Here is a 21,995-nt window from a genome sequence, read left to right on the forward strand (position 1 = left end):
TTTTTCAAACAAGCAAATGAATCCTATTAATAGCTGTTTTTAGGAGCAGATGGGAATATTTGATGCACAGATGGAAACCAAAATATTTAAAACATTCATTTTCTTTCCATCTATCTGTGGGGATCATTTTTGGTTTAAATTTATCAACCAAAAATCCTGTGCCTAGAATTCATTCTGCCAAGTCAACTGTGTTCAGTTATGATTGTTCAAACAAATGTTTGTAAATACTTTTATCTGTTGGGCCCTGCCTCTTACTGAGACAATGGGCATTGTCCTCATGTTGAGTAGACAAACATTAAGCTGACCACTACTTTTCATAAGCCACAGTGGTAACACATACTGGGAAAGAGAGGCACAGAATTCTGGGAGAATCCATGTCCCCATCTCCTGGAGGGTCAAGAAGGGAATCTTGAGGGGCATAATGTTTGAGCTGACACCTGAGAGGTGAACAAGGCACTGTTCGGACAGGGAGGGGCACAGAAATGAGGAAGGGTCCTATTTGGAGGTAACATCAGAGCGGGGGACCCAGTGGTGTAGAGAAGCATGGACATGGTTGCCTCTGGAGGAACTGAGGAAGGCCAGCAAGCTTGAAGCTCTTGTGCCTGAGAAACAGCAGGAGAAACGTGCTGGAGATGACCAAGGCCTTCAGGAGTCTGGGGAAGTGCTGGAGGCTCTAGGCAGGGGTGTGATGTGAATGGACATGCATTTTAAAGAGCAATTCTGGCCAATGTTAGGAGAAAAGATTTCAGAGCGCGAAAGTGAGTACTTTTGTTTTCAGTACATGCCCTTTATCACATATGTGCACTGCAGGTGCTTTTCCTAGTCTGCACTTGTCATTCGTTTTCTTAACTGTGTTTTTGTAGAACAGATATGTTTAATTTTGATGAAATCCAGTTTATCAGTTTTTTTCCCCATGAATCATGCTTTTGTAGTTTTACATAAAATTTATCAGCAAATCTAAGATTTTCTCCTATGTTTTCTTATAAAAGTTTGTAAGGTTTAAGTTTTATATTTAGATCAACAACCCATTTTGAGGTAATAATTGTATGCAGTGTAAAATATGGATCAAAAAATACTATTTTTTTCATATGGATACCTAATCTTTACACACTATTTGTTGCAAGGATCATTCTGTGTTGTCTTCTTACATTTGTCAAAAATCAGTTATCCCTCTGTGCCACAATCCATATCTGGACTCGATCCTAACCATTGGTCCACTTATTTGTCTTTATCACACTGTCTGGATTTACTGCATCTCTAAACTAAACCCTGAAATTGGATCTGTAGCTCTGAACCTTTGGTCTTCTCTTTAAAAATTTTACTGGCTACTATGGGTGCTTTGCAGTCCCATATTTTAGAAATAGTTTGTCAATTACTAAAATAAAATCCGACTGTATTTATATTGTTGTTATTGTCTAGTCACTAAGTCATGTCTGACTCTTTTGCAACCCCATTAACTGTAGCCTGCCAGGCTCCTCTGTCCATAGGATTTCCCAGGCAAGAATACTGGAGTGGGTTGCCATTTCCATCTCCAGGGGACATTCCCAACCCAGGCATCAAACCTCCGTCTCCTGATTTGGCAGGCAGATTCTTTACCACTGAGCCACGAGGGAAGCCTGTAGTTTTATTAAGAATGCATAAATGGTATTGCTTCAGCAGCACATATACTAAAATTGGAATGATACAGAGAAGATTAGCATGGCCCCTGGGCAGGGATGACATGCAAATTTGTGAAGCATTCCATATTTGTAAAGGATCAGTGAGCTGGAAGATAAAATGGTGGAAATAACTGCTGAATAGCAGAATAAAGTAAAAAAGCTGAAAAAAACTGAGAATAGTCTAAGAGACTCCTGGGACAATATTAAACTCACCAACATTCGAATTATAGGGGTCCCAGAAGAAGAAGAGAAAAAGAAAGGGTATGAGAAAATTTTTGAAGAAATTATAGTTGAAAAGTTCTCCAACATGGCAAGGGAAATAGTCATTTAAGTCCAAAAGGCACAAAGAGTCCCATACAGGATAAACTCAAGGAGAAACTCGCCAAGACACATACTGACCAGACAAACAAAGATTAAACACAAAGAATATTAAAAGCAGCAAGGGAAAAGCAAGAAGTAACATACAAGGCAAGCCCCATATGTCTAAGAGCTAATCTTGCAGAAGAAACTCTGCAGGTCAGAAGGGAATAGCAGAATATGTTTAAAGTACAGAAAGGAAAAATCTACAACCAAGATTACTCTACCCGGCAAGGATCTCATTCAAAATTGATGGAGAAATAAAAAGCTTTTCAGACAAGCAAACGTTAAGAGAATTCGTTACCAGCAAACCAGCTTTACAACAAATGTTAAAGGGACTTATATAGTCAGGAAATACAAGAGAAAATAAAGATCTACAAAAACAAGCCCCAAACAATTAAGAAAATGGCAATAGGAACATCTGTACCAATAATTATTTTACATATAAATTAATTAAATGCTCCAACCAAAAGACATAGACTGGCTGAATGGATACTAAAACAATACCCTTGGGAGAAAATAATAGCAAACGAAGCAACAGACAAAGGATTAATCTCAAAAATATACAAGCAACTCCTCCAGCTCAACTCCAGAAAAATAAATGACCCAATCACAAAATGGGCCAAAGAACTCAACAGACATTTCTCCAAGGAAGACATACAGATGGCTAACAAACACATGAAAAGATGCTCAACATCACTCATTATCAGAGAAATGCAAATCAAAACCACAATGAGGTACCATTATACGCCAGTCAGGATGGCTGCTATCCAAAAGTCTACAAGCAATAAATGCTGGAGAGGGTGTGGAGAAAAGGGAACCCTCTTACACTGTTGGTGGGGATGCAAATTAGTACAGCCACTGTGGAAAACAGTGTGGAGATTTCTTAAAAAACTGGAAATAGAACTGCCATATGACCCAGCAATCCCACTTCTGGGCATACACACCAAGGAAACCAGATCTGAAAGAGACACGTGCACCCCAATGTTCATCGCAGCACTGTTTATAATAGCCAGGACATGGAAGCAACCCAGATGCCCATCAGCAGACGAATGGATGAGGAAGCTGTGGTACATATACGCCATGGAATATTACTCAGCCATTAAAAAGAATTCATTTGAATCAGTTCTAATGAGATGGATGAAACTGGAGCCCATTATACAGAGTGAAGTAAGCCAGAAAGATAAAGACCATTACAGTATACTAACACATATATATGGACTTTAGAAAGATGGTAATGATAACCCTACATGCAAAACAGAAAAAGAGACTCAGATGTATAGAACGGACTTTTGGACTCTGTGGGAGAAGGCGAGGGTGGGATGTTTCGAAAGAACAGCATCAAAACATGTGTATTATCTAGGGTGAAACAGATCACCAGCCCGGGTTGGATGCATGAGACAAGTGCTCGGGCCTGGTGCACTGGGAAGACCCAGAGGGATCGGGTGGAGAGGGAGATGGGAGGGGGGACTGGGATGGGGAATACATGTAAATCCATGGCTAATTCATTTCAATGTATAACAAAAACTACTGTAATGATGTAAAGTAATTAGCCTCCAACTAATAAAAATAAATGAAAAAAAAAAAAAGAAGAAGTCAACAGAGCAAAGGTAACAGCTGCCAATAAAAAAAAAAAAAAGTTAAATTGAGCATAACAAAAAAACATATTATAGTGCTTAGCTGAAGCTATTGAAAAAATAAAATGATATTTAGTTTTTACAACCACCAAAAAAAAAAAAAAAAAACAATACCCATATATATATGCTGTCTACAAGAAATCCACTTCAGACCTAAATATTGAAAGTGAGAGGATGAAAAACTATATTCCATGCAAATGGGAAGCAAAAGAAAGCTGGAGTAGCAATCCTCATATCAGACAAAATAGACCTTAAAATAAAGAGGATTACAAGAGATAAGGGAGGACACTACATGATCATCAAGGGATCAATCCAAGAGGAAGACATAACATGGTAAATATCTGTGCACCCAACACAGGAGCACCTCAATGCATAAGATGAACATTAACAGACATAAAAGGAGAAATTGACAGTGAACAATAACAGTAGTAAATTTAACACCCCACTTACATCTATGTACAGATAATCAAAACAGAAAATTAATAGGGAAACACGTTTTAAATGATACATTAGATGAGATGGATCTCATTGATATCTTCAAGACATTCCATCCAAATGCTGAAGAATATACCTTCTTCTCAAGTGCGCATGGAACATTCTCCAGGATAGGCCACATCTTGGGTCACAAATCAAACCTCAGTAGATTTAAGAAAATTGAAATCATATCAAGCAACATTTCCAACCACAATTCTATGAGACTAGATATCAATTACAAGAAAAACACTGTATAAAAGCACAAACACATAGAGATTAAACAATACATTTCTAAATAATGAACAGGTTACTAAAGAAATCAAAAAGGAAATTAAAAAATTCCTAGAAACAAATGACAATGAAAACATGACAACTCAAAACCTATGGGATGCAGCAAAAGCAGTTCTAAGAGGGAAGTTTATAGCAATAAAACCCTACCTCAACAAACAAGAAAAACATAGAATAGACAACATAACTTTACACCTAAAATAACTGGGAAAAAAAACAAAACAAAACAAAAAACCCCAAAGTCAGCATAAGGAAAGAAATCATGAATATCAGAGCAGAAATAAGTGAAAAAGAAATTAAAGAAACAATAGTTCAGTTCAGTTCAGTTGCTCAGTCGTGTCCAACTCTTCGAGGCCCCATGAATCGCAGCACACCAGGCCTCCCTGTCCATCACCAACTCCCGGAGTTTACTCAAACTCATGCCCATCAAGTCGGTGATGCCATCCAGCCATCTCATCTTCTGTCGTCGCCTTCTCCTCCTGCCCCCAATCCCTCCCAGCATCAGGGTCTTTTCCAATGAATCAACTCTTCGCATGACGTGGCCAAAGTATTGGAGTTTCAGCTTTAGCATCAAAGAAACAATAGTAAAGATTAATAAAACTAAAAGCTGGTTCTTTGAGAAGATAATAAAATTGAGATACCTTTATCCAGACTCATCAAGAAAAAAGAGAGAAGAATCAAATCAACAAAATTAAAAATGAAAAAGAAGAGGTTGCAAGAGGCAAGGCAGAGAAACAAAGAACTTTTATGAAAAAAAAAATGGCAATAAAATGTATAACCTGGAAGAAAAGGACAGATTCTTATTAAAGTTCAATCTTCTAAGACTGAACCTGGATGAAATATAAATTATGAGCAACCCAGTTATAAGTACTGAAATCTAAACTTTGATCAAAAATCTCTCTCAAAAAAAAAAGAAAGAAAAAAGCCCAGGACCAGATGGCTTCACAGGTGAATTCTTTCATTTAGAGAGGGTCTAATGCCTATCCTTCTAAAACAATTTCAAAAATTGCAGAGGAAGAAACAATTCCAAACTCATTCTACAAGGCCACCATCACTCTAATACCAAAACCAGGCAAAGACAACACAAAAATAGAAAATTACAGGCCAATATCACTGATGAACATAGATGCGAAAACACTCAACAAACTTTTAGCTAACAGAATTCAACAACACATTAAAAAGCTCATACACCATGATCAAGCTGGGGTTATTCCAGGGATGCAAGGATTCTTCAGTTCAGTTCAATCGCTCTGTCATGTCCAATTCCTTGTGATCCCATGGACTACAGCACTCCAGGCTTCCCTGTCCATCACCAACTCCCAGAGCTTACTCAAACTCTTGTCCATTGAGTCAGTGATGCCATCCAACCATCTCATCCTTTACCGTCCTCTTCTCCTCCCTCCTTCAATCTTCCCCAACATCAGGGTCTTTTCCAATGGTTCAATATAAACAAACCAATCAATGCGAAGCACCATATTAGCAAATTGAAAGATAAAAACATATGATAATCTCAGTAGATGCAGAAAAAGCCTTTGACAAAATTCAGCACCCATTTATGATAATAACTCTTTAAAAAATTGGCATAGAGGGAACCTATCTCAACAAAATAAAGACCATATATGATAAGCACACAGCAAACATTATTTGCAGTGGTGAAAAACTGAAAACACTTCTTCTAAGATCAGGTACAAGACAATAGTGTTTACTGTTACCACTGTTATTCAACATAGTTTTGGAAGTCCTAGCTACAGCAATCAGAGAAAAAAAAGAAATAAAAGGAATCCAGATAGGAATAGAAGAAGTAAAGCTCTCACTGTTTGCAGATGACATGATAATATACATAAAAAACCCTAAAGATATTATCAAAAAGTACTAGAGCTAATGTGTGATTTTAGCAAAGTTGCAGGATACAGAATCAATACACAGAAATCACTTGCATTCCTTTATATTAACAATGAAAATAATAAAGGGAAATTAAGGAATCAATACCATACACCACTACAACAACAAATATAAAATATCAAAAAACCTACCTAATGGCTCAGATGATCAAGCATCTGCCTACCATGCGGGAGACCCGAGTTCAATCTCTGGGTCAGGAAGATCTCCTGGAGAAGGAAATGGCAACCCACTCCAGTATTCTTGCCTGGAAAATCCCATGGATGAGGAACCTGGTAGGCTACAGTCCGTGGAGTCTCAAAGAGTCGGACACGACTGAGCTACTTCAATAAGGAGACAAAAGAACTGTATACAGAATATTATAAGACACTGATAAAAGAAATCAAAGACAACATAAACAGATGGAGAAATATTTCATGTTCCTGGGTAGGAAGAATCAATATTGTGAAAATGACTATGCTACCAAATACAATCTACAGATTCAATGCAATCCCTATCAAATTACCAATGTCATTTTTTACAGAACTAGAACAAAAAATTTCACAATTCATGTGGAAACACAAAAGACCTTGAATAGCTAAAGCAGTCTTGAGAAAGGAGAATGGAGCTGGAGGAATCAACCTCCCTGACTTCAGATTATAATAAAAAGCTACAGTCATCAAGACAGTATGGTACTGGCCCCAAAACAGAGCTATAGACCAATGGTACAAGATAGAAAGCCCAGAGATAAACCCATGAACCTATGGGTACCTTATTTTTTACAAAGGATGCAAGAATATACAATGGAGTGAAGACAGCCTCTTCAACAAGTGGTGCTGGGAAAACTGGACATCTCCATGTAAAAGAATGAAATTAGAACACTTCCTAACACCATATACAGTGATAAGCTCAAAATGGATTAAAAACCTAAATGTAAGACCATAAACTATAAATCTCTTAGAGGAAAACACAGACAGAACACTTGTTGATATAAATAAAAGCAAGATCCTCTATGAACCACCTCCTGGAGTAATAGAAATAAAAACAAAATTAAACAAGTGGGACCTGATGAAATGTAAAAGCTTTTGCACAGCAAAGGGAACCATATATAAACAAGGTGGAAAGACAAACCTTGGAATGGGAGAAAATAAGAGCAAATGAAGCAATGGACAAAGGATTAATTTCCAAAATATACAGTCAGTTCCAATATACAGCTCAATACCAGAGAAAATAAACACCCCAATAAAAAAGTTGGGAAAAGACCTAAAGAGCCATTTCTCCAGAAGACATACAGATGGCTAGCACATGAAAAGATGCTCATATTACTCATTATTAGAGAAATGCAAATCAAAACTACAATGAGATATCACCTCACACCAGTCAGAATGACCATCATCAAAATAGTCTACAAACAATAAATGCTGGAGAGGGTGTGGAGAGAAGGGAACATACTTGCACTGTTGGTGGAAATATAAGTTGATACAGGTAGGGGAATCCTTAAAAAAAACAAGAATAAAACCACCGTACAACCCAGCAATCCAACTCCTAGGCATCTACCCTGAGGAAACCAAAATTGAAAAAGATATCGGTACCCCCAATGTTCATTGCAGTACTATTTACAATAGTTAGAACATGGAAGCAACCTAGATGTCCATTGACAGATGAATGTATCAAGAAGTTGTGGTGTATATATATAATGGAATATTCAGTTCAGTTCAGTCGCTCAGTCATGTCCGACTCTTTGCGACCCCATGAACTGCAGCATGGCAGGCCTCCCTGTCCATCACCAACTCCCAGAGTCTACCCAAACCCATGTTCTTGAGTCAGTGATGCCATCCAGCCATCTCATCCTCTGTCTTCCCCTTCTCCTCCTACTCTCCCAGCATCAGGGTCTTTTCAAATGAGTCAGCCCTTCACATCAAGTGGCCAAAGTATTGGAGTTTTAGCTTCAACATCAGTCCCTCCAATGAACACGCAGGACTGATCTCCTTTAGGATGGACTGGTTGGACTCTCAAGAGTCTTCTCCAACACCACAGTTCAAAAGCATCAATTCTTTGGTGCTCAACTTTCTTTATAGTCCAACTCTCACATTCATACATGACTGCTGGAAAAACCATAGCCTTGACTAGACGGACCTTTGTTGGCAAAGTAATGTCTCTGCTTTTTAATGTGCTGTCTAGGTTGGTCATAACTTTCCTTCCAAGGAGTCAGCATCTTTTAATTTCATGACTGCAATCACCATCTGCAGTGATTTTGGAGCCCAGAAAAATAAAGTCAGCCACCGTTTCCACTATTTCCCCATCTATTTCCCATGAGGTGATGGGACCAGATGCCATGATCTTAGTTTTCTGAATGTTGAGCTTTAAGCCACCTTTTTCACTCTCCTCTTTCACTTTCATCAAGAGGCTCTTTAGTCCTTCACTTTTTGCCATAAGAGTGGTGTCATCTGCATATCTGAGGTTATTGATATGGCAATCTTGATTCTAGCTTGTGCTTCCTCCAGCCCAGCATTTCTCATGATGTACTCTGCATGTAAGTTAAATAAGCAGGATGACAATATACAGCCTTGAAGTACTCTTTTTCCTATTTGGAACCTAATGGAATATTACTCAGCCACAAAAAGGAACACATTTGAGTCAGTTTTAATGAGGTGGGTGAACCTAGATGCTATTATATGGAGTGAAGTAAGTCAGAAAGAGACAGATAAATATCATATACTAATGCATATATATGGAATCTGGAAAGGTGGTACCAAAGAATTTATTTGCAGGGCAGCAATGGAGAAACAGACATAGAGAACAGACTTATGGACACACAGAGAGGTGCGGAAAGGGTGAGATGTATGGAGAGTAACATGAAAACTTACATTATCATATATAAAATATATAGCCAATGGAAATTTGCTGTATGTCTCAGGAAGGTCAGACAGGGGCTCTGTATCAACCTAGAGGGGTGGGATGTGTAGGGAGATGGGAGGGAAGTTCACATATGTACACCTATGGCTGATTCATGTTGAGGTTTGACAGAAAAGAACAAAATTCTATAAAGCAATTATCCTTCAATTAAAAATAAATAAATAAGAAATGCATAAATAAATCTGCATCAGAAAGATCAATTGGTAGATTAACTTCTCAATGTTGTGTCTTCTACAGTATAAACACAGTATATTTTTTTCATGTATTCAAGTCTTCCTTAATTTCTCCAAACAAAGTTGTGTAGATTTTAGTTTACATGTATTTCACATCATTTGTCAAATTTATGCTAATTTATTTTAATATTTGATAGTATTATAGAAAGCATTGCTTTAAATTTGAATTTCCAATTATTGTTCCTGGTATATAAAAGGGCTACCCTGGTGGCTAAGATTGTAAAGAATCCTCCTGCAATACAGGAGACCTGACTTCAATCCCTGGATTTGGAAAATACCCTGGAGGAGGGTATGGCAACCCACTCCAGTATTCTTGCTTGGGGAATCCCCACAGACAAATGATCCTAGCACACTGTAGTCCATGGGGTCACAAGGAGTCAGACATGACTGAGCGACTGAGCATAGCACAGTCTATAAAAAAAATACATTGATCTTAGATCCTGCAATCTTGACATTATGCTTTTTTACACCCTCTGTAGTTTGTTACGTGATCTACAAATGACTACACTTTTGCTCCTTTGATTTAAATTTTTTTACTTTATGTTACTGCTCTGGCAAATATCACCATTGAAAAGTTTAATAGAAATGGTGAGAGCAGACAGCATTGGATTGGTTCAAGATAACAGAGTAGAATATGTGCTCACTTCCCCTTGCAAGAGCACCAAAATCACAAATAGCTGTTGAATAGGAACCGCACCCACCAAAAAAATATATCCCATGTCAAAAGACCAAGGAAAGGCTGCAACACGATGGTAGGAGGGACACAATCGTATTATCAAATACAATACACTCCTAGTGGGTGACCTACTAAACTGGAGAGCAATAATGCCAAAGAAGTTCTCTTACTTTTGTGAAGGTTCTGAGCCCTATGTGAGGCTTCCCAGCCTGGAGATCTGACAAAGGGACTAGGAATTCACAGGGAATCTGAAGTTGAAGACCAGTGGGATGAGATTGCAAGATTTTCACAAGGCTGGGAAAAACAGAGACTCCACTCATGAAGACTCCACTCATGGAGGGCACACACAAAATCTGTGCACAGCAGGATCCAGGGAAAAGGAGCCGTGACCCCGCAGGAGACTGGACCCGGCTTACCTCCTAGTGTTGGCGGACCTCTTGCAGAGGCGTGGGGAGGCAGTAGCCCAGTAAGGTGTGTATCCTTTAGCACACCGTAAGGACAGTGGCACTGCCAACAGCAGCCCTGCAAAGTCCCGTTGGTTCGAGTGCTCTTGGGGTCACCATTAGCCGTATCATAGGGCCTGGAGACTCTAATGTGAGGTTTCCTCAGGCCAAACAACTAACAAGGAGGGGCAGGACAGCCCCATCATCAGCAGACAAGTAGATTAAAGCTACTGACCGTGGTCCTGCCCGCCAGAGAAAGACCCAGCTGTTGAAATGGCCAATCCATCCCATCAGGAAGCTTATGTAAGCCTTTTAGATAACCCCATCCACCAGAGAGTAGACAGAAGAAGCAAGAGAACTACAATCCTGCAGACTCCAGAATGAAAACCACAATCGAAGAAAATTAAACAAAATGAAAATGCAGAGGTTTATGTCCCAGATGAAGAAATATGATAAAACCCTCCAAGAACAATTAAATGAAGTGGTGATCAGCAAAATTTCTGAAAAAGCATTCAGAATAATGATAGTGAAGATAATCCAGGATCTTGGGGAAAGAATGGAGAATATGTAAGAAATGGTTAACAAAGACTTAGATGAACTAAGGAAAAAAGAAACAGAAATGAACAATACTCTAGAAGGAATCAATTACAGAATAATTGAGTCAGAAGAATGGATAAGTGACCTGAAAGAGAGAGTAGAAATCATGGCCCCAGAAAGATATATAGAAAAAAATGAAAAGAAATGCAGAAAGCCTAGAGACCTTTGGGACAATATTAAACACAGCATCATTTGCATTATCAGGGTCCCAGAAGGAGAAGACAGGACCTGGGGAAATATCTGAAGTGGTAATAACTGAAAAGTTCCCCAACACAGGAAAGGAAATAGCTAACAAAGCCCAGGAAGCATAGAGAAGCCCAGGCAGGATAAACCCAAGAAGAAATACACTAAGACACATAGTAACCAAATTGATAAAAATTAAGGACAAAAATAAAATATTAAAAGTAACAAGAGAAAAACAATAAATAACATACAAGGGAACTCCCATCAGATTATCAGCTGGTTTCTCAGGAGAAACTCTGCAAGCCAGAAGGGAGTGGCATGATATATTTAAAGTGATGAAAGGTAAGAACCTGCAACCAAAAATACTCTATTCAGCAAGGCTCTCAGTCAGATTTGAGAGAGAAATCAAAAGCTTTATAGACAAACAAAAGTTAAGAGAATTTAACACCACCAAACCAGCTTTACAGCATATGTGAAAGGAACTTCTCTAGGCAGAAAAAACAAGAGAAGAAAAAGACCTACAAAACAAACCCAAACACTCAAGAACGTGGTAATAGCATCATATATATCAATAATTAACTCAAATGTAAATGATTAAATGCACCAACCAAAAGAAATAAACTGACTGGGTGGATAAAACAAAAATAAGACCCATATATGTCCTGTCTACAGAAGACCCATGTCAGCCCTAGGTGCACATACAGACTGAAAGTAAAAGGATGGGTGAAGGTATTCCATGCAAATAGAAATCAAAACAGTGCTGGTGCAGCAATGCTCATATCAGACAAAATGGACTTTAAAACAAAGAGTGTTATAAGAAAGAAGAAGGACACTACATGATGATAAAGGGATGAATCCAAGAATAAAATATAACGATTTTGAATATATGTATACCCAATATAAGAGTACCTCAATATGTAAGGCAAATACTAGCTACCATAAAGAGAGTAATAGGCTATATCATGATGATAGTGGGGGACTTAAATATCCCACTTTCATCAATGGACAGATTGTCCAGACAGAAAGTTAGTAAAGAAACACAGATTTTACATGTCACATTAGATCAGATGGACTTAACTGACATTTATAGAGCATCCTATCCAAAAAAACAGCAGACTACACATTCTTCTCAAGTGCAGATGGAACATTCTTCAGGACTGACCACATGCTCAGCCACAAGGCAAAACATGGTAAATTTAAGAAATGTGAAATCATTTCAAGCATTGTTTCCAATCACAATACTTTGAGATTAGAAATAAACTGTCAGAAGAAATTATTAAAAAAAAAAAAAAAAAACCTGGCAGCTAGACAATACACTACTAAACAACCAGTGAATCACTGAAGAAATCAAAGTGAGTGAAAGTGAAGTCGCTCAGTCATGTCTGACTCTTTGCAACCCCATAGACCGTAACCTACCAGGCTCCTCTGTCCATGGGATTTTCCAGGCAAGAGTACTGGAGTGGGTTGCCATTTCCTTCTCTAGGGGATCTTCCCGACCCAGCGATCAAACCCGGGTCTCCCACATTGCAGGCAGACGCTTTACCGTCTGAGCCACCAGGGAAGCCACAGGAAATTAAAAAACACCTAGATACAAGTGGAAGCAAAAACACAATGGTCCAAAACCTATGGGGCTCAGCAAAAGCAGTAAAGAGGGAAGTTTATACTGATACAGTCATAACTTAAGAAATAAGTAAAATTCTCAAATAAACAGTGTAATCTTACACCTACAACAACTAGATAAAAAGAACAAACAAAGCCTAAAGGTAGTAAAAAGAATAAAATTATAAAGATCAGGCCATAAATAAATGAAAGAGAAACAAAGAAATCAATTGAAAAGATCAGTGAAATTAAAAGCTGGTTCTTTGAAAAGATATACAAAATTGATAAACCTTTAGCCAGACTCAGAAAGAAAGGAGGTTATTCAAATTCAAATTAATAAAATAGAAATGAAAAAGGGGAAGTTACAACTGGCATTACATAATATAAAGAAACATAAGAGACTACTATGAGCAACTGTATGACAATGAAATGGACAACCTGGGAGAAATGGACAATTTCTTAGAAAGACACCTTCTCTCAAGACTGAACCAGAAAGAAATAGAAAATATGAACAGACCAATCACAAGCGCTGAAGTTGACACTGTGTTTAAAAAACTCCCAACAAGCAAAAGTCCAGGACTTGATGGCTCCACAGTTGAATTCTATCAAACATTCAGAGAAGAATCGACACCTATCCTTCTGAAACTCAAAAAAATTGCAGAGACAGGAAAACTTTCAATTTCATTCTAAGAGGCCATTGTCATCATGATACCAAAACCAGAAAAAAATACAACAAAGAAAGAAAATTACAGACAAATATCACTGATGAACATAGATACAAAAATCCTTAACAAAATACTAATAGTCCAAATCTAACAGTACATTAAAAAGATTGTACACCACAATCAAGTGAGATTAATCCTAAGGATGCAAGGATTTTTCTATATCTGCAAATTAAACAATGTGCTACACAACATCAATAAATTGAAGAATGAAAACCATATTATTATCTCAATAGATGCAGAAAAATATTCTGACAAAATTCAGCACCCATTTATGATAAAAAAAAAACTCTTCAGAAAATAGGCATAGAGAGAACATATCTTAGCATAATAAAGGTCATATATGACAGAACTTCAGTTAACATCACCCTCAATGATGAAAGCTGAAAACATTTGCTCTATGATCAGGAACAAGACAAAGATGTCTACTCTCACCATTTTGTTCAACATTGTTTTGGAAATCCTAGCTATGGCAATCAGAGAAGAAAGAAAAATAAAGGTAATCCAAATTTGGGGAAGAAATGGTTAAACTATCACTGTTTGCAGATAATATGATACAATATATAGAAAATCCTAAAGATGCTACCAGAAAACTACTAGAGTTCATAAGTTTACTTGGTAAAGTTGCAGATTACAAAATTAATACACAAAAATCTGTTGCAGTCCTATAGACTAACAATGAAAGATCAGAAATAAAAATTCAGGAAACAATTACACTTTCCATCAAAACAAAAAGAATAAAATATCTCGCAATGAACTTACCTAATGAGACAAAATACCTGTACTCTGAAAACTTTAAGACACTGATGGAAGAAATCGAAGATACAAACAGATAGATATACCATGTTCATGGATTGGAAGAATCAATATTTTCAAAATGACTATATTACCCAAGAAAATCTACAGATTCAATGCAATCCCTAACAAATGACTTTTTTTCCCACAGAACTAGTACAGAAAAAAAATCTTAAAATTTGTGTAGTGACACAAAAGACCCCCAAATTGCCAAAAAAAAAAATCTTGAGAAACCTAACTATGGCAAACCTAGACAGAGTATTAAAAAGCAGACACATCACTTTACTGAAAAAAGCCCATATAGTCAAAGCTATAGTTTTTCCAGTAGTTATGTATGGATGTGAGAGTTGGACCATAGAGAAGGCTGAGCATGAAAGCATTGCTGCTTTCAAACTATGTAACTGGAGAAGATGCTTGAGAGTCCCTTGAACAGGAAGGAGATCAAACTAGGCAATTCTAAAGGAAATCAACCCTGAATATTCATTGAAAGGACTGATGCTGAAGCTTAAGATCCAATACTCTGTCGACCTGGTGCAAAGAGCTGACTCATTGGAAAAGACTCTGTTGCTGGGAAAGGTTGAGATCGTGAGAAGAAGGGAGCGACAGAGGATGAGATGATTGGATGGCATCACTCACTCAGTGGAGATGAGTTTGAGCAAACTTCAGAATGAAGGACAGGGAAGCCCAGAGTGCCGCAGTCCATGGCGTCACAAAGGGACAGATACGACTGAGCAACTAAACAACAATCTTGAGAAAGAAACATAGAGGTGGAGGAATCAGCTCCCTGACCTCAGGCTAAACTGCGGAGCTGCAGTCAACAACACAGCATAATAGTGACATAAGATTAGAAATATCAATCAGCTGAACAGGGTGGAAGCCCAGAAATAAACCCATGAACCTATGCTCAATTAATGTGTGAAAAAGGAGGCAAAACTATACAGTGTTGGAAAGACAGTCTCTTCAAAGAAATGGTGCTGGGAAAACTGGACAGCTGCATGTAAAAAAAAAAAAAAGTAGAATTTTAACATTCTTCAACAGTGTATAGAACAATAAGCTGAAAATGTGTAAAAGACCTAAATGTAAGACTGGACAGTATAAATCGCTTATAGGAAAGCAAAGGCAAAACAGTTTCTTACATAAATTTCAGTAATATCTTTCTCAATCCATCTCCCAGGATAGTGGAAATAAAAATAAAAATAAACAAATGGAACATGTTAAAACTCAAAAACTTTTGCACAGCTAAGGAAACAGTATATAAAATAATAAGACAACCCACAGATTGGGAGTATATATTTGCAAAAGATGTGATTCACAAGGGATTAGTCTCCAAAATTTACAAACAACTCATGAGGCTTAACATCATCAAAACAAAGAACCCAATCAAAAAGTGGATAAGAGAACTAAATCGAAATTTTTCCAAACACAACATAGAAAATGCCAAAAGGCACATGAAAAGATCCTAAACATTGCAAATTACTAGAGATAAATCAAATCTACAATGGGATATCACCTCATACTAGTCAAAATGACTATCGTAGAAAAATCTACAAATAATAAGTTCTGGAAAGGGTGTGGAGAAAGGGAACCCTCCTAATCTGATGATCAGGATGGATGTTGGTTCAGCCAGTATGGAGGTTCCTTAGAAAACTAAAAATAGAACTACTGTATCATCCAGCAGTCCCACTGATGGACATATACCTAGAGAAAAACATTGTGTAAAAGGATGCATGCACCATAGTGTTCATTGCACAACTGTCAAATAGCCATGTAAATAGACATGGAAGCATCTGAATGTCCATCAACAGAGGAATGGATAAAGATGTGGTACATATAATATGTACTATGGATTATTACTTGGCCTTTAAAGAGAATGAAATGATGCCATTTGCAGCAAAATGGATTGACACAGAGATTATCATACTGAATGAAGTAAGTCAGACAGAAGAGGAAAAATACTGTATGACGTACATTATATGAGGAATCTAAAAATAAATGATACAAATGAACTTATTTACAAAACAGAAACAGGCTTATAGGCTTAGAGGAGGAACTTATGGCTGCCAGGGAGGACGAGTTGGGGAGAAGGGATAGTTAAGGAGTTTGGGATCAACATGTACACACTGCCATGTTTTAAATGGATAACCAAAAATCTTCTACTGTACAGCACACGGAATTCTACTCTGTGTTATATGGCAGCCTGAATGGGAGGGGAATTTGGGGGAGAATAGATACATGTATATATATGACTGTGTCCCTTTGGTGTCCACCTGAAACTATTATAATGCTGTTAATCAGCTATACTCCAATAGAAAATAACAAGTTTTTTTTTTTAAGGAAATGATGAAAGTAGATATTCTCACACTGTTTTTAATTTTAGGGGGAATGCTGTCTTTCATAATTAGGATGTTAGCTCAAGAATCTTTTAAGATGTACAGATTATGGGAATTCTCTTTTTATTTTTTCAAAAGTTTTTTTTTTAATCAAGAATAAGTGAATGTTCAGCAAGTATTTTTCTGAATATTAATATGGTTATCTGTTTAGTTTATTAATATGGTCAATTGCATTAACTGACTTTTGGATGTTAAACAAACTTTACATTCTGGATTAAACACTACTTGGTCATGCTACATTTTGTATTGTTAGATTCAGCATGCTAAATATGTGTTTTAAATTTTCCATATATTTTCATAAAGAATATTGATGTGTGATTTTCATTTCTTGTATTGTCTTTTACTGATTTACTGGTTTTATCAGGGTGATCCTATTCATATATTGAATTAGGAAGTATTCCCTCCTTGCAGTTTTCTGGGAGGTATGTACATAATTGGTATAAAACAAATTCTGTAGATTTGGTTTTATCTATTACATGTTGAGCAAATTCACTAATGAAGACATATAGTTTTAAGTTAGTTTTTTTATGGGAAGGATTTTAACTAAAAACTCAATTTTAAAATAGTTACAGGGATTTTCAGATTGTTTCTTCTTCATTGAAATTTAGCGCACTGTATCTTTTAAGGAACTTAACTGTTTCATCTCAGATGTCAATATATTGACATAAAGTTCTTTGTATCTTTCCTTACTTCCTTTTAATATAAATAGGAACTGTGATGATGTTACCTCTCTTTTTTGATACAGCTAATTTGTGTCATCTCTTTCTCTTGATCAATCTGACTACACCTTTGTCAATTTTATTAATTTTCTCCAAGAATCAGCTTCTGGTTTAATTGATTCTCTCTATTGTTTCTCTTTTTTTTTTTTTTCAGTGATTTCCATCCTGATCTTTTTAAATATTTTCTTCTATTTTTTGGGGGTGGGGGAAAGTGAGGATGTCAATTTGCTATCCTTCTACCTATTTCTTAAAGTAGAAGCTAAGATGATTGATTTGTGATCTCTTTTCTATTGCCTTTAGTGCAATAACAGAAATTTAGTGCAATAAATCATAAAAACCCACTCTCCTTTAGATGTATCCCACATTTTTTATGTCATGTTTTCATTTTTATTCATTTCAAATATCTTCTCCCTGTGTAATTCTCTCTCCTAGAGTGCTGCCCTGCAGACTCTTGGCCAGCTAAGTCTCCCTGGTACTCAGCTTCCTCTCTTCAACTCATGCTTAGGGTTTTCCTTTGTTACCCTGGAGGAAACTCTGCTAACTTTAACTTTGCTAACATCACCCCACCCCCACCAATTCTGTGGTTAAGCTAAGATAATCACTGGGGTCCCCTCTTTGATTCCCTTTTCTCAAGAATGATTCATGGATGCCCAGAGCCCTGAAAACACTAAATATGTAGAGGTGTCTTTCTGTCACGTTCCATCACTCACAGTCTTTCAACTGGGTTATTGCAATGCCTGTTCTATGCGTTGCCCCGCACAATGAACCCATCTTTCCCCTCTCTAACAGAGCAGCTTTGCTCACCCAAGTTCCTCAGTGCTCTTCTCTATAACTTCAATGGAAAAATCTAAGCATCTTTAACTTGGAGTGGAGACTTTCTTTGATCTTGATCTGTCTTCCCCCTGACTCCTTGCCCTGAAACCATTTCCAGATCCCAGATCTAATAATTCTAAGCCACTTGAAGTTCTTACAACCCCATTTTCTTGCATATGCTGTTATTTTCCTCACATGCTTTCTCTGGAAAATTTCTCAGAGAAACTCTAGATCTCTCTGGAAACTTTCTACTTATTTCAAGCATCAGCTTAAAATTGTATCTAGTCACCTCTTTTGTTGAAAGTTTTAATTTTTGTTTCAGGTTGGAAGGATTTATTAACAAAAGAAAACACTCATACAAAAATAGACAATTTCAATATTTAGTAGAGAATGATCTAACTTCAATATACAGTGTTTAAAAGAAAAGAGAATCAGTATTTATTAGAGAATTATCTAAATTGCTTTCAATATGCAATCATTAAAAGGAAAAGAGAAATGGAAAGAGTAGAGGACAGTAGTAGCACATACATCACCAAATCGGGCTGACTAACATCCAGATTCAAATGGCAGTGGGAAGGGCGTGTAACAACAGTCTGAGTCCCAAGTGGAAAGAGGTCCCAGGCAGTGCATCCACTAAATGGACGAGACTTCAAATTGCAGTTTTGGGGGTTCCTGCATAGGTTGCAAACTGATATCACGTCAATATGCATGCAAAAATACAGCTTTGGTTTCACTTTCGCTACTTGTTTTATCAAGTGAGTGATGAGGTTTTTCTAGACCCCAGGAGATTGGCCAGATCCTCAGGGCTCAGGAGAATTCCAAGATGCACCCCCTATCTTATCTATAGTGCGCTTGACTTACTGGTAATTACCACTGTACTCGTGAGCAGGCATGCAGTCAGGGCAATAATCAGTTAGATCAGAAGCAAGATCAGAGGCCTGCTCTGCTTTTCTGTCTCTGAAGCCTGAACAAGACTACCTCCATTGTAACTTCCCTAACGTCACGCCACACCCACCAACTCGGGCATTCTTCATCCCACACTGCCACGTTATTACAAACTCACTCCTAGCAAGCATTGCGTATATATATTTAATTGGATTATAATTGTTTACAGTGTGTTAGTTTCTGCTGAATCAGATGTATGTATATGGATATCCTCTCCCTCATGGCCGTCCCTCCTGCCACCCCTGCCCACCAATCTGTGTCCTTATAGAGCACTGAGCTGAGCTCCTTGCACTATACAGCAAGTTCCAACTAGCTATTTTACACATTGGCGCGTATATATGTAAATCCTAATCTCCCAGTTTATCCCACCCTCCCATTCCCCCACTGTGTCCACATGTCTCTTCTCTACATCTGCAACTCTTTTCCTGCCTTGCTAATAGATTCATCTGTACCATGTTTCTAGATTCTACATATATGCATTATTATGTGATATTTGTGATAATTTTTCTTTCTGACTTATTTCATTCTGTATGCCAGACTCTAGGTTCATCTAGGTACATCTGTATAAATGACCCAATTTTGTTCTTTTTTATGGCTGAGTAATGTTCCATTGTGTATATGTACCACATCTTATTTATCCATTCATCTGTCAGTGGACATTTAGGTTATTTCTATGTCCTAGCCATTGTAAATAGCACTGCAATAAACATTGGGGCACATGTGGAGTTTTGAATTATGGTTTACTCAGGGCGTTTGTCCAATAGTTGGGTTGCTAGGTTATATGATAGTTCTGTTTTTAATTTTTTTTAAGAAAGCTTCATATTATTCTCCATAGTGCCTGTATCAGTTTACATCCCCACCGACAACAAAAGAAGGTTCCTTTTTTCCACACCCTCTAAAGCATTTATTGTTTGTAGATTTTTTTTTATGATGGCTATTCTGAATGGTGTGAGGTGATACCTCATTGTAGTTTTGATTTGCATTTCCACAATAATTAGTGATGTTGAGCTTCTTGTCATATATCTCTTGGCCTGATTAAACTCAAAAGCTTCTGTATAACAAAGGAAACCATAAACAAGATGAACAGACAACCCTCAGAATGGAAAGTATTTGCAAACAAAGCAACTAACAAAGGATTAATCTCCAAAGTATACAAACAGCTCATGCAGCTCAATAGCAGAACAACAAACTATCCAGTCAAAAAACGAGTGGAAGCCCTAAATATTGTATTTTAAATGAACTTTCTCATATCTGTCTTACTGTTAAAGCTGTTAAATACAGAGATTTGCCATTCATAACTAATCTTTTGTGCCCCATTCCTTGCCTAGTTCTGACACTAAAAGGTGGTAGATATGCTTATGGACTGAAAGAATAGTTCAGCATGAGATCAGCCTGATGATAATATATCATAAGACATCACTGAAGATCTGGAGGACTAGTGATGGGCAATTGAGTGTCTTTTATTGTTTATTTTCTGATTAACACATGTCCACTATAAGTACATGTAACTATTTTAAGTATCTTGGAAAATATATTACTTACTAATAACTGTAATATTAGCTATAATCCTAAAGGCAGTGGAAACTTGTTTTGAAGCATCTAATACTTACACTGTTTTATAGTAGGAAATTCTTTCTAACAAAATTCATAGAAACTCAAAATAAATTACCTGAAAGAATGCAATAGACAGAAAACAATGGTGAATATTCCAAGTAGAATCCAAAATAGAAATGACATGGAGCAATATAAGGGCTTCCCAGGTGGTGCTGGTGGTGGTTTAGTCACACTTTGTCTCCAACTCTTGCGACCTCATAGACTGTAGCCCGCCAGGCTCCTCTGTCCATGGGATTCTCCAGGCAAGAATACTGGAGTGGGTTACCATTGCCTTCTCCACAGGTGGTGCTAGTGGTAAAGAACCCGTCTGCCAATGCAGGAGACATAAGAGATGCAAGTTCAAAACCTGGGTCAAGAAGATCCCCTGGAGGAGGGCATGTCATCCCACTCCAGTATTCTTGCCTGAAGGATCTCGTGGATAGAGGAGCCTGGCAGGCTATAGTCTATAGGGTCACAAAGAATTGGACATGACTGAAGCACCTTAGCACACACGCAAAGCAATATAAAAAAGAATGAAAAATGGACCAGGGAATTCCCTGATGGTCCAGTGATTAGGATTCAGTGCTTTCACTGCTGTGGTTTAATCCCTTGCCAGAGAATTAAGATCCTGAAAGCCCTGTGTCATAGCCAAATAAATAATCTGAAGAAGGTAGATATTAAAAGGATGAAAAATGAATCAATTTTCTCTCTGCTAATAAAGTGAATAATCTGTGTTTGCACTTTAGGTCTAGAAATGTCTCACAAGAGGGAGAGCCCCTGAAGAGCAGGTATGCAAATGCCTAGTGGTTGAATTTTCTCTTCTGCCTTTAAGGCACAAAACGTAGGTGCAGGAATATAGTTTGGCCATCCCAGTTTTGTTTGGCAGAGTCTGTTGGCACCTGGTCATGCAGGCCTGCTTGTTCAACACAGAAATCATAACCAAGTATATTTAAAGGAAGACTATCATTTATAGATGGTATATCTTAAATTCATAATCCAGTACCAAAACACGTGAGGAGAATGGTTTAGCTCAGCTAATCTTTGATAGTGATGGATGGCCAAGAGCTGTCCCAGAAAGA

At 37.5% G+C, this 21,995-nt stretch overlaps 1 protein-coding gene and 1 non-coding gene across 2 annotated transcripts in view; both read left to right on the top strand.

Annotated features, from left to right (window-relative positions):
• The window catches only part of GABRG3 (gamma-aminobutyric acid type A receptor subunit gamma3), an 833,077-nt gene that overhangs the window by 449,665 nt on the left and 361,417 nt on the right, over positions 1–21,995 (top strand). The window lies entirely within an intron of this gene.
• On the top strand, positions 1,648–1,750 carry LOC139038902 (U6 spliceosomal RNA). The gene has a single exon (XR_011492034.1). It is a non-coding gene; the product is annotated as a U6 spliceosomal RNA (small nuclear RNA).

Source organism: Odocoileus virginianus, chromosome 16, assembly GCF_023699985.2.
Source record: "Odocoileus virginianus isolate 20LAN1187 ecotype Illinois chromosome 16, Ovbor_1.2, whole genome shotgun sequence".
NCBI lineage: Eukaryota > Metazoa > Chordata > Mammalia > Artiodactyla > Cervidae > Odocoileus > Odocoileus virginianus.